The sequence below is a fragment of the Apteryx rowi genome, unplaced genomic scaffold (genome assembly GCF_003343035.1).
Source record: "Apteryx rowi isolate R43461 unplaced genomic scaffold, aptRow1 scaffold_70, whole genome shotgun sequence".
NCBI classification, from domain to species: domain Eukaryota; kingdom Metazoa; phylum Chordata; class Aves; order Apterygiformes; family Apterygidae; genus Apteryx; species Apteryx rowi.
Genome location: NW_020450983.1, coordinates 84884 through 95918, shown reverse-complemented (window position 1 = coordinate 95918; position 11035 = coordinate 84884). Strand labels below are relative to the sequence as shown.

The 11035-nt window shown below is 37.4% G+C and overlaps 1 long non-coding RNA gene across 2 annotated transcripts; it reads right to left on the bottom strand.

The window, feature by feature from the left end:
* Positions 1-227: 227 nt before the first annotated feature.
* On the bottom strand, positions 228-7200 carry LOC112976132. Of its 2 annotated transcripts, none has more exons than XR_003256927.1 (3): positions 6959-7200; positions 1328-1500; positions 228-482 (listed from the first exon to the last, which is right to left on the bottom strand). It is a non-coding gene; the product is annotated as an uncharacterized LOC112976132 (long non-coding RNA). The 2 variants fall into 2 exon arrangements; XR_003256928.1 differs by having other exon boundaries at positions 1355-1500.
* Positions 7201-11035: the final 3835 nt, after the last annotated feature.

The following is an 11035-nucleotide window of genomic DNA, read 5'->3' as shown; positions in this document are numbered from 1 at the left end:
CCTTGGTGCACATATATCTAGGACACTCTATGCTGTTCAGCAAGCTAGACCTATGTTTTATATCGAGTTTTCTACAGCATTCTAATGTAACAGAAGAAACCAGATAGTCTACAGTAGCTTAATTAAAATGAAAAGAAGACATTTGAAGTTAGTTAAGTATGAAAGTGCATTTCATAATAAGAACAAATTCCTCTGGGATATTAATTTTTTTATTTATTTCCCCACCACCTGGACAGCTTTGGACTGGAGGTTAGAAACAAAAACTGTATGCTTCTGCTGAAAGTCTCCATATAGAAATAATTACTGAGGGCAACATTTTAACTTATCTTTCAGTTCCAGACTTGACAACCCTTTGAGACAATCAGGGTGAAGCAGACCTCTCCATTAACTTTTTTCAGGTTGTTCTGCAGACTCAGGAAGACATTATTTATATTCTGTTCATGTATTTAAGTTGACCTTTCTTGTTGTGGAGCCAGAAACATCTGTTTTAAAAAACAGAAGCTGAGATTATTAATCATTATTCTATAGGAAGGAATTAATTTAGTAACAAACTCCATAGCTATAGAATCACGCAATAACGGGAACCTTGCTGATAGCTTGAATAAATTGAGGGTTTCATTGTATTGAGATGTCAGTCTCACATCTATCATCACTAGTAAATAATTTTTAAAGGATTAAAAAGCCCAGGAGGTATCTGGCCCCCATATGAAGTTCACAATTCATTTGTTCCTATCTTCAGGGTGCTATTTTTAGAAATAGCAGAAGAAACAGACAAATCAGTCTAGCAACTATATTCATGTTTATGGTTTAATCCTATGAAAGGGAAAAGAAGTAAGGCAATTGCAGTCATCTGCATAAATCAGAATATTCTTAGCAGGATATTCAGGTTTATTTTTGGTAAAAATATTCAAATTGGAAAGTTGTGTGATCTTTAAAGATTTCTCTCTGAGACAGCAAGCAGAGGAAATAAAAACGCACACAGGAGAAGGGGTGTCTGGAGGCAACCTCTATGTATACTGACAGTAACAACCCTGGAAATGATAGGTGCAAAATATACTGAATAAAAACAAATTTCATCTTACTTTACAGTTTCAACAATAGTTTTGTGCTTGTAACAGATGAGCTGACAATAAATACAAATGCAATCCAAACAGCTGGGTAAGTTTAAATGACTCAAGCTTAGGGGGATCTTGGGTGGAGAAATAAGTGGAACTGCTCTATATCCACTTGAAATCTGACCCTTGAAATAAGCACTTTCAAAGAAAAGGAGAACCAAGAGGTTTCTGGAAGTAGCCTCATACATAAAAACTATTTAGAGTGAGCAAACCTCAGCCTTGTGGTCTGCAACTCAAACCTTGAGTTTTGGAGCTTTAGCTTTGGCTTTCTTCAAATACAGGATGCAAAGTCAAGACCATGGTCCGGGCATGGTCCTGGCATGCCACACGCTGGGCTCTGAGCAGTGCATCTCCTAATCACACTGTGGTTGCATGAGGGGAAATTCTGGAAATCAAACAAATGTAAGCAACCTATTTTACCRGTTCCCCCTCCACCTTTCTATAATTTTCTTGAATTCCTACTTTTTTACCATTGGACTCTGCTGGTTTCTTTCATTCTGCCAAAATCCATCAATTGACAACTATTTTCTCCTCATCTATGTATTAAAAGCAGAGACAAAAATGCAGACGTTATTTTACTTCTAGAACCATAATGGATCTCTAACATCTCAGGTGGCAAACACCTGCTTCAGTGTAAACACCGGCATGTAAATCTGTGTAAGGTGACCAGGGAAACTGGGTGCTCAAAAACTCTCTAACTTTCTGGACTGCATGGTAAAGACATAGTGTGTTCATGGATATCTGTAGGCTACTAGTAATCCCCAATAATGCTTTGTAAAAATAACCTAATGCATGTAATACATAATAAGAGGGAAGTATATTTTTATATAAATTAACTAAAAAATCCTCAAGAATGAATATACAGAAGTGGCTGGAAAAGCTAGCAGAGGATAATAACCATGGAGATCTCCTGTTTGTCAGCATAGACTGTTAATTGGTTGAACTTGCTGTAGCAATGCGCATGCCAAATAGGTGCAAAATCATTTTTAGCACTAGAAAATCACTTGATAGARAGCAACAGCTTTGGAGTAACAAGGCATATTCATGTATTTATAACATTATATGTAATAAATAATATTATTTAATAGTTGTATGTGTGTTTGTGTGAATACGTAGGAAAAGAATCAAGTAATAAGAATAAGATATGGGCACTCTCTTAATTGCAACAGAAACTTTCTCTGCTCCATCTTTGAAATTAATGAAAATTAGGCACCCAAATTTCTTTAAAAATCTGGCTTTTGTTGTCTAAAGTTAATTAAAAAACATCATTTTGTTTTAAGGAAATGGATTTGTCAGCTTAATTTCTTACTTAATTTTCTAGGAGCAATCTGGGAAAGAGGTGGAGTCCCTGCTCTGTTTTTATTACCTAAATCAGACTGAGTACGGTATTAGGACAACAAGTGGTTTTCTTTAAAATTCTAGCATATACACTAAAGAAACCAGATGCCATCTAATTTAGATAATTTGGCTTAATTTTTTTAGAAAAGCAATTGCTGTTGACAATAATAGCAGCTAGACAGACTTTCTTATTTGTAATTATAGCCCTAGGGTTTATTAAGAGGAAGGTCTTAGGGTGAGTACGGATCATCAGTGAGAAACACAGGAAAGAATGCAAGAATTTCAGAACTTGCATACAGAGATAGTAGAGCCCATTTCTCCTAATTCCATAACTTCAGAGAGGCCGTACAAACTGCATATGACATGATTTAGGTCTTCTAAAACAGCCATCAGAATTAAAAAAATTAATTAAACTCTCAGGTGAACATCTGATTCATAATATGCTTGTCTTGCAGTTAATTGTCTCTCTCTTTGTGTCTCATTCTACTCCCAAGAGACTTTCTTTAATTTAACTAATACAGCTTTTCCAGATAAACATATGTCCATAAATTACTACTTCCTTTTCTTTCTATATATACTACATTTTCCTTTCTGCTGGAATATTTTCACTGTAAACAGAAACAGAGTTTACATTGGCCCTAAAATTAAGGGTAACTTGGATCTCCTCAGTTTACTAATGAAAGAGTAAGAACAGATATACAAGAAAATATTTTTCTATAAAATGAGCTCAATAATTGTTTCATGGCTAAATCAATACTTTACTCCTTCCTATTAGGCTCCTTCCTATTCCTTTCTCTTGTTTCTGATAAACAGAAGGAAATATATATTTCTCTATTATTAAGCCCCCCAAAATCTCTAAAGGCAATTTTCCAAAGGAAGTTCCAGTAACTCTTAAATAGCAATTCTGCAAAGTACTTGCTAGAAACAAATTATGTGACAGCACTGTTTGACAGATTTATTTAGGGATAAACATACATACTGGTTTGGTATACAAGTTTTAGCTGATTACATTCAGGTTCATTCATTACTCATAAATGATAAAAATTGGACTTTTGGGTTTTTTTTATGCTAAAGCCATCTCTAATTCAAACCATCTCAAATGGAGGATTCCAAATGAAAAACAAAAGCCATTATTTTATCAAAAAATCTTTTTTTCAAACCTGGCTGGTTCTGTAGATCTCTTAGACACATAATAAACTAACTTTGAAACTGTTTGAATATTTCATTAATTTAGTCTATGTACAATTGTACAAAAAATTTTAAAATATCTTAGAAATTTTTGCCTACAGGCATGASTGCTGGCTTCCAGAGCCTGACAGCTGATTTTCTTGCTCATTTCTAGAGCATTTAACATAATAAAAATGTAAATAAAGAGAAATAAAATGTTAAGACAAATTCATTTCACATATCTTCACATTCCAGAGCCTGATAGCTGATTTTCTTGCTCATTTCTAGAGCATTTAACATAATAAAAATGTAAATAAAGAGAAATAAAATGTTAAGACAGATTCATTTCACATATCTTCACATTTGATTCTTGCTTGTCTGTATTATTAAAAGAAGTTGCCATTGCCATTACCAAATCAAATTATTTGAATTATCTGATCGTCTGCTGAGCTTGTCTTCACATCCGACAGGGTTGTTTCCACAGACTGAAGCCAGGTCGACATGCCCGTTTCTTACAATGTAATTCATATTGTTTGGCATTCCTGAAGTTCAAAACCCCAAAGACCAGTGCTTCACACCCAATTAGCTATTGATTGCAGTTGAACTGGATCCATATTCTTAATCGGAGATACCTATCTTTTTGGGGTGACCAGTCTGAGATATTTAAAGGGTGGGAGTCAGGTGCCTAAGCATGTGTGACTAGTGCCATTTTAGGTGCTCAGCGTATCCAAGCTGTTGACACAAGACTGGCAGACATGACCTGTAGCCCACGAGGGACCTCAGCCTTTCTGGAGGAGTATCTGCAGTGGTTCCTCTCCATGCCTTCAACTAAGTCTACAAAACATTTGCAGGAACCAGGATCAGCTGACAGCTTAGAGAATATTCTTGCTAGTGACCAATTGTTAATTAAATTTGTCCTTATTTAAGCAATAATGATGGTAATGGTGTTCCAAGTAAGTAGTAGTTATGCTCTTCTGTTAGACTAACACCAGTTTCTTCAGAGAGGTTCCCCAAAATGACTGTTCTAATTTAGCAGGTATCATTTAAGTGGCAATTACTGTGGTAATGTTTTAAATGCATATAAYGCCTTTCATTCTATACAGCAAACCTGTGCTTTTGCAGAAGTAGGAGTTGAGAGAAACTAATGGGTTTTGACTAGACTGTTCTAAACAGGCTAGAAAAGGAAACATTTGAATAATGGTAATAATGAAAAATGTGGTTTGGGTTATTTTTTCATGCAGACAAAACTAGAAACAATTGAACAGATTTTGTCTAAGCTTTCCTAAGCAATTTACTTTTTGTCTGAGATCAGTCAAGAAAATTTTGAGCCTTGAAAGTACTAAGAAAATTATCAAATGTAACAAGAAAACAGAAGTTAAAATCTTCCACTCCCTTCCTTTGCATGATAAAACGTATAAACTTCCAGCTATACTTACTCATGAGAGGGCATAAGAAAGTAATATTTTTCAATGCTTGACCCGCCGCCCCCAAATCTCCGCAAACCCAGATAAGCTCTTGGCAACCAGGCCAAACTAAAATGAGAAGTAAGTGCAGTAATTAGCATGCTTAAGCATGGTTATGCCATATCTTTATGATTAAAGTTTAAAAAGAGCTGCCTGAAACAACTGCAGCTAATGATGTGTGCTTGAATCAGCTAGAGGTGCATCTAGAACTCAAGGGAAAAACAGACTGTGGATGACAGCTTCTGTCTGAACATTTTACCATGCAGCTTCTTGAACCCCAAAGTAAGGCCTCCTTACAGGATTAATGGTTAAAGATGCTTAGGAGAAATCTGCAAGTAGGAAGAGGTAACAACTGTGTCCRGTTAAGATGACTCCAAGATGAATCCAGTTAAGACCATCTCAGAAAGGCAATTTGCTGTGGAAGGTAGCATAATTACATTTTATGGGGTACTGATTCACTTCCACCTAAGAGGGGTGGTTTTTGCACAAAAGGTGTAATGAAAAACAGTGTATAAATAGTGCTGCTCACATCACACACAAGCACATGGATATTTTCTGGGTCTCATCCCAGAAACTGCTCAGATGATATGGTTTAGGAGAAGTATGGGATTCTAAGTGAGTTATTTAATTTGCATTTTGAGTCATTCCCTTTCCAATAGCTCTTTTAAAAAGTCATTGGATTCTTTACTGTGTTAACTTAGAAGAATATTTGGCAGGTTTGTAAATGTCTCTGCTTAAATAATGTGGAATTAATATCACTGTTTACAAATGTATGTGTTTCCTTAAATGTAGGAAACTGTGCTTATTTTACAAATGTGTATGCATTTCCATAAATTTATGAAACTGTTCATTTTCTATATTAAAACAATATAATGCAGTAGCTGCTGAAAGATGGAAGGGGATGTCCTCATCTGCATTACTTCATCATTTGTTATGCTCTCACCCTGGAGACTACTCTTAAGAGTCTGGACTTGACGCTATCTCTCTTATGCCATGCCACAATGTGTCCAAAGGATTACTACAATACATCCTGTTGAGCTTGTGCTTTGTAAACTCAAAATTTCTTTAGTCTGGCAAAACCTTCTGAAAGTTGGAATCCACTGACCATCTTTTATAACATGAAAAATCAATAAGCAGTATATAATCAAAAGAAATAATATGGATTTAACAGTATGTAGATTCCAAAAGCTACCAATGAAATGCAATAGTGCTACATTACCAGTGTGATCTCAGAAGATACTACATGCAGCCTCATACTGTAACTAACAATTGTAAATCCATTAAGTTTTCCACACAAACATGCTGTGGTTCTTACTGTCTAGGAAGTAAAAGTTAGTAGACTGTGCTTCCTGATGAAAAAGAAGCTGAAGCATTTGGAATAATACATATTTTTAAATTGCAATACACTTAGATTACTAATCCCCTTTGAGCATATCATGAATACGAATTGTCATTGAATTGTTTAAGAGTCCACAGTCTAGTTTTGCAGTCCCATTCAACTGAGGATGCAATTTTGTAGATGCAAATAATTGTGAGTCAAATAATGGCTCACAACAGAGTGGTTCTTATATGTCATCATAGTACAGAAGACAAAATGTATTCTCTTTCTCTACAATCAAAGCTGAAGAAACACAGCTAATCAAGCCAGACAGCACAGCCTCGACAATGGATTCAATCATGGACTGTGTGAAGGGTTATCAGTGAGCTCTGTTGATAGGCTCAACCAAAACACCTACAAAATTAATCTTAAGAGCATAAGCACGTCTGTGCTGCATCACACCAAGGTCCAGCTAGGCCACTATTCTGACGCCAATGGCCAACAGCAGATGCTTAGTGGAGCGTATAAGAGTAAGGGACATAAATAGTGACACTTACCCAGAATACTGTTCCAGCTTCCGCAGATCTGTACCTCATGCACTTCCTGAGCCAGATGTGATATCTTTGTATTTCATGGGAGGATTTTTTCCCAAGTATTTATCCACTGATTGACAAGTCACAGCATCCTGTGGAAAAGATTTCACATTTTCGCGGACGTCATCTGAAAAAGTAGCTTTGTATTTGTTTTGAACCTTCTACTTTCATCTAATGTCCTTTATCTTTTGTATTGGAACAATCAGTCCTTTTCCACCTTCCCCATGCCAGTAGTGATATTTCCAGATATCTGTCATACCCCYTCTCAGTCATTCTTTTTCCAGTCTGAAAAATATTAATCTGTTAGCTCAGTCTGATGCTCTAAGCTATCTTTGGTCACCTAAACTCTTTATGTTTTCTGATTCCTTTATATTGTTTTTGAAACAAGGGAGTAAAATTTCACACAGTAGGCAATGGGAAGGTGCACAATAGATTTATACAGTTACAAAATTACATTCTGTTTTTTTCCTATCCTTTACATGATAATTCCCGATGTTCTGTTTGCTTTTTGGCTGTTGAAGAGTATCGAGCTGATGTAGTCATAAAACTGCCTCTTACCATTCCAAGAGCTTGTTCATAAGTAGCCATAATTAGGTCAGAGCCTGCCACTGAATATGTCAAGTTAGAATTGCTTTTTCCTATGTGCATTTACATTTAGCATTTTATTACTCAGTATCAAATAGTATCACGAGGCTTTTCTGCGACTCTGAACCTTTCGTAGTTCTTTGAAAGAGCAGAAACCAATAAAGTATTTTACATCTGTAATCAGCAGGTCATGTTTAAGTTTGATCCCATCAYACAAGTGAAAGTTCAAGGAACCCTGAATCACAGCCAGAGCCTGTGAAATGAATCCCTGCCTTCCCAGATCAATAAAAATAGATAAACTATTTTGTCCACTATCACTGGACATAATCTGGGTGTTCTTTAGATAACCTCAACTGCTAAACTCTTTGAAAAACATAACAATATTCCTTTTTCTCTAGAAAATATCACTTATTCTTAAGCTCTGTTATCCTGTTTTCAGTCCCTCATTCCTAGTTAACATAACTGAGAAATCATTGATGATGACTGAACTCCAACAGCACATCCTGCCTTTCATCATCTGGGAATTATAGTGATCAGCATTCAGACCAAAGCGCAGCACAAGGGCTAGCGGCAAAGACAGCTTCTTTATGGCCAAAGGRAAGAGCTCTGATTTCATACTGCACATTTTCCATGCAGCTTCAGACGCAGTGAACCCCAAAGTACAGTTCACCCAGCTAAATGGCATGTAGCAGGAGTAGATGGGTCAGCATGGCAGGGCTCCATTCCCTCCTCTTCAGCAGAGGACCGAGCGAGCAAATGGGTAGCTGATTCTTGTCTTGGAAGGCTCTCACCCATGGGATCCTACAAGAAGCAACACTTTTTCTTCTTTCTTCCATAACTGCTAAATATCACTGCTGCCAATAACACACACACTGCAATCAGCTTTATCTGTCATTCATGGTTAAACGCTGCAACACTGCAACACTTAAAAGATGAAGTAAAGCTGAATCTGGACAAGACCAAGTCTAGCTGCTATCACCTGTCAGCTATTGGCATAACCTTATATCCGGCTTTCATTTCCATGCCTCTGTGGACTTTGGCACAGCTATAAAACAACTGTGGACTTATGAAACTCCCTTTCTCAGTCAAGAACTGCTTGAGACCATTGCTTTTAGCAGTGCACAGAGAAAAATTATTATAAATCAGATAAATGATTCTGTAACTTCAGTATCACTTATGAAATCCATGTTCCAGGCAATTTCGTCTGTGGAGAAGGAAAYGTAATTAAAGCAAAAGAAACGTCTGTGAAACACGGAGACCTTTTCTGAACATATTGCAAGAGGGAAATCTAAAGATCATAGATGCAGAGYTGAAGGTTGATCAGTGTAGTCTGGGAATTATCCAAAAGTTTTCCTTAGCTTCCTGTTAGTGTAGTGGCACTCTAGTGAGATATTCCCCAAAGCAGTAGGAGCGATGTTGTATCTTTCCTCGTTTCTTTACACAGAGAGATAAGAAGGTATCTAGGGAGGTGGAAAAACAGAAAAAATGTGATCTATGTAAATTGGTATCGTCTAGTGTTTTTTTAAGAGAGGAGATGGCTAATTGATTTGTATAGAGCAATTTACATCTTATGTTATTAATACATATGCTCTGCCTACATGCTGATACCAGTAAAACTGCTTTACACAGGAACTAGACAATCCACAGATAATATGCTGTAGAAACAGTCCTAGTAAGTAAGGTATGGACAAGATGACTTAGACTTTTCTAGTTCTCATTACTGTGATTCTGTCAACTACAGATGCTAGCAATCAGATAAGCTTACTGTTGTTAATGCAATAGATTTGGAGATCTCATTAGTCATTCTATATGTGTTCTGCATGTGCCTCAAAGAGATGCCAGCAGAAGCTGGGGATGTAGAATCTGTTGTTTTGCATTTCTGCTATAATCATGATATTACTACCATTCCTTTAACACAGAAATTAAACAACTTGTTTACTCAAGTAACGATTTAACTAGTTTAGAGTCAACAACGCTATTTTTGAAGTAGGAGTTATGCAAGTTTCATCCTCACTGTTGAACATGGAAAAGCAAATAATACAAATGAACTTAAACAAATAAAAGCTGCAATCAAATCAGCCTTGGAACAAGGGCCAGTACATGAGCGTCAATGTGTAAAAATACCTGATGGGAGAGACATGGAGCCAGACTCTTCTCAGTGGTGCCCAGTGAAAGGGCAAGAGGCAATGGGCACAAACTGAAATACAGGAAATTTCRTTTAAAAATAGGAAATTTTTTTTTGCTGGGAGGGTGCTTGAACACTGGAACAGGTTGTCCAGGGAGGTTGTGGCATCTCCATCCTTGGAGATGCTCAAAAATTGACTGGATGTGGTCCTGGGCAACCTGCTTTAGCTGTCCCTGCTTTGAGCATGGGGATTGGACCAGATGATCTCCAGAGGTTCCTGCCAACCCCAACTATTCTGTGGTCCTGGTTACCGCCACTGGCCTGCCCTGCTCGGGGCTGTGGGATGGGGCCACGGCCAGAAAGGCTGCTGCCTGCCTGCTTCGCTGTCCTGCTCAGCACCTGGCACCCTCTTTGTTGCGGAGCAGCTCACTTTAGCTGCTCCTGGGCAACTTGATTCAAACTCAGCGGGAAATGGAAGAAAATAATGTTCAGAAAGTTTTAATTTCCTGAGCTATTATTTTTTCATGAGATACTGCCCAGAACTGGAGTTTTTTACATCTTTTTTAACTGAAGAGCTGGATGTGGAAGATGAGATCAAGTGTTTTAGGAACAGCTGGGAGTGGGAGTTAAAATAAGAAACTTGCCCATCAGTTGGTCTGGAAGGTGAACTGACTAAGCTGATGATCAAGAGGCATGCTTCTTTTCCTACAGGCTTACAGCAATGTAACGCCATTGTCTGGAGAAGTTTCTTTTGCTTTGTATCCATGCAAGTGAAATTTTAAGTGGACCTTTGAAGTCTAGAAGAAGGTAATGACAAGACTAACCAGCCCCCTTTCAACAGAAAACAGTCAGGTAGGGAAGGTTAACAGAAAAGTGAGCAAAATGCACAGAGATGTGTCAGAGGAGAGAAAAGCTGGAGAAAAAAAAAGAGCAATAGAAGTGGGTGAAAGCAGAGAAGAAAACTCAACAGCCTATGACATTCACCTGAAAAGATAAATGTAGAGTTGGTTCTTTCTCACTGCATTAAGGATGTGTTTAGTCTGAACTCCTACTTTCACTCCATTTTTCATTCAAATGCAAGAAAACCCCACAATGAGCTAGAAATATACTTTACCAAAGCCCTCTATTTTTGCAGCTAACTGGGAATGTATAYGTGCAGAGGTAAAGACAACTTCAAGAGAAACTAGTCCTCACTGTAATTTAGAGCAGCACTACATCTTTAATTACTTTGGATGCTCACAGTGGCCTTCCTGAGATGCTGTCCCACCAGCCCAGCATTACAAAAATACCAGCTTTGACTAGCTCATGGACCTGACCTATCTGCTCCGCCA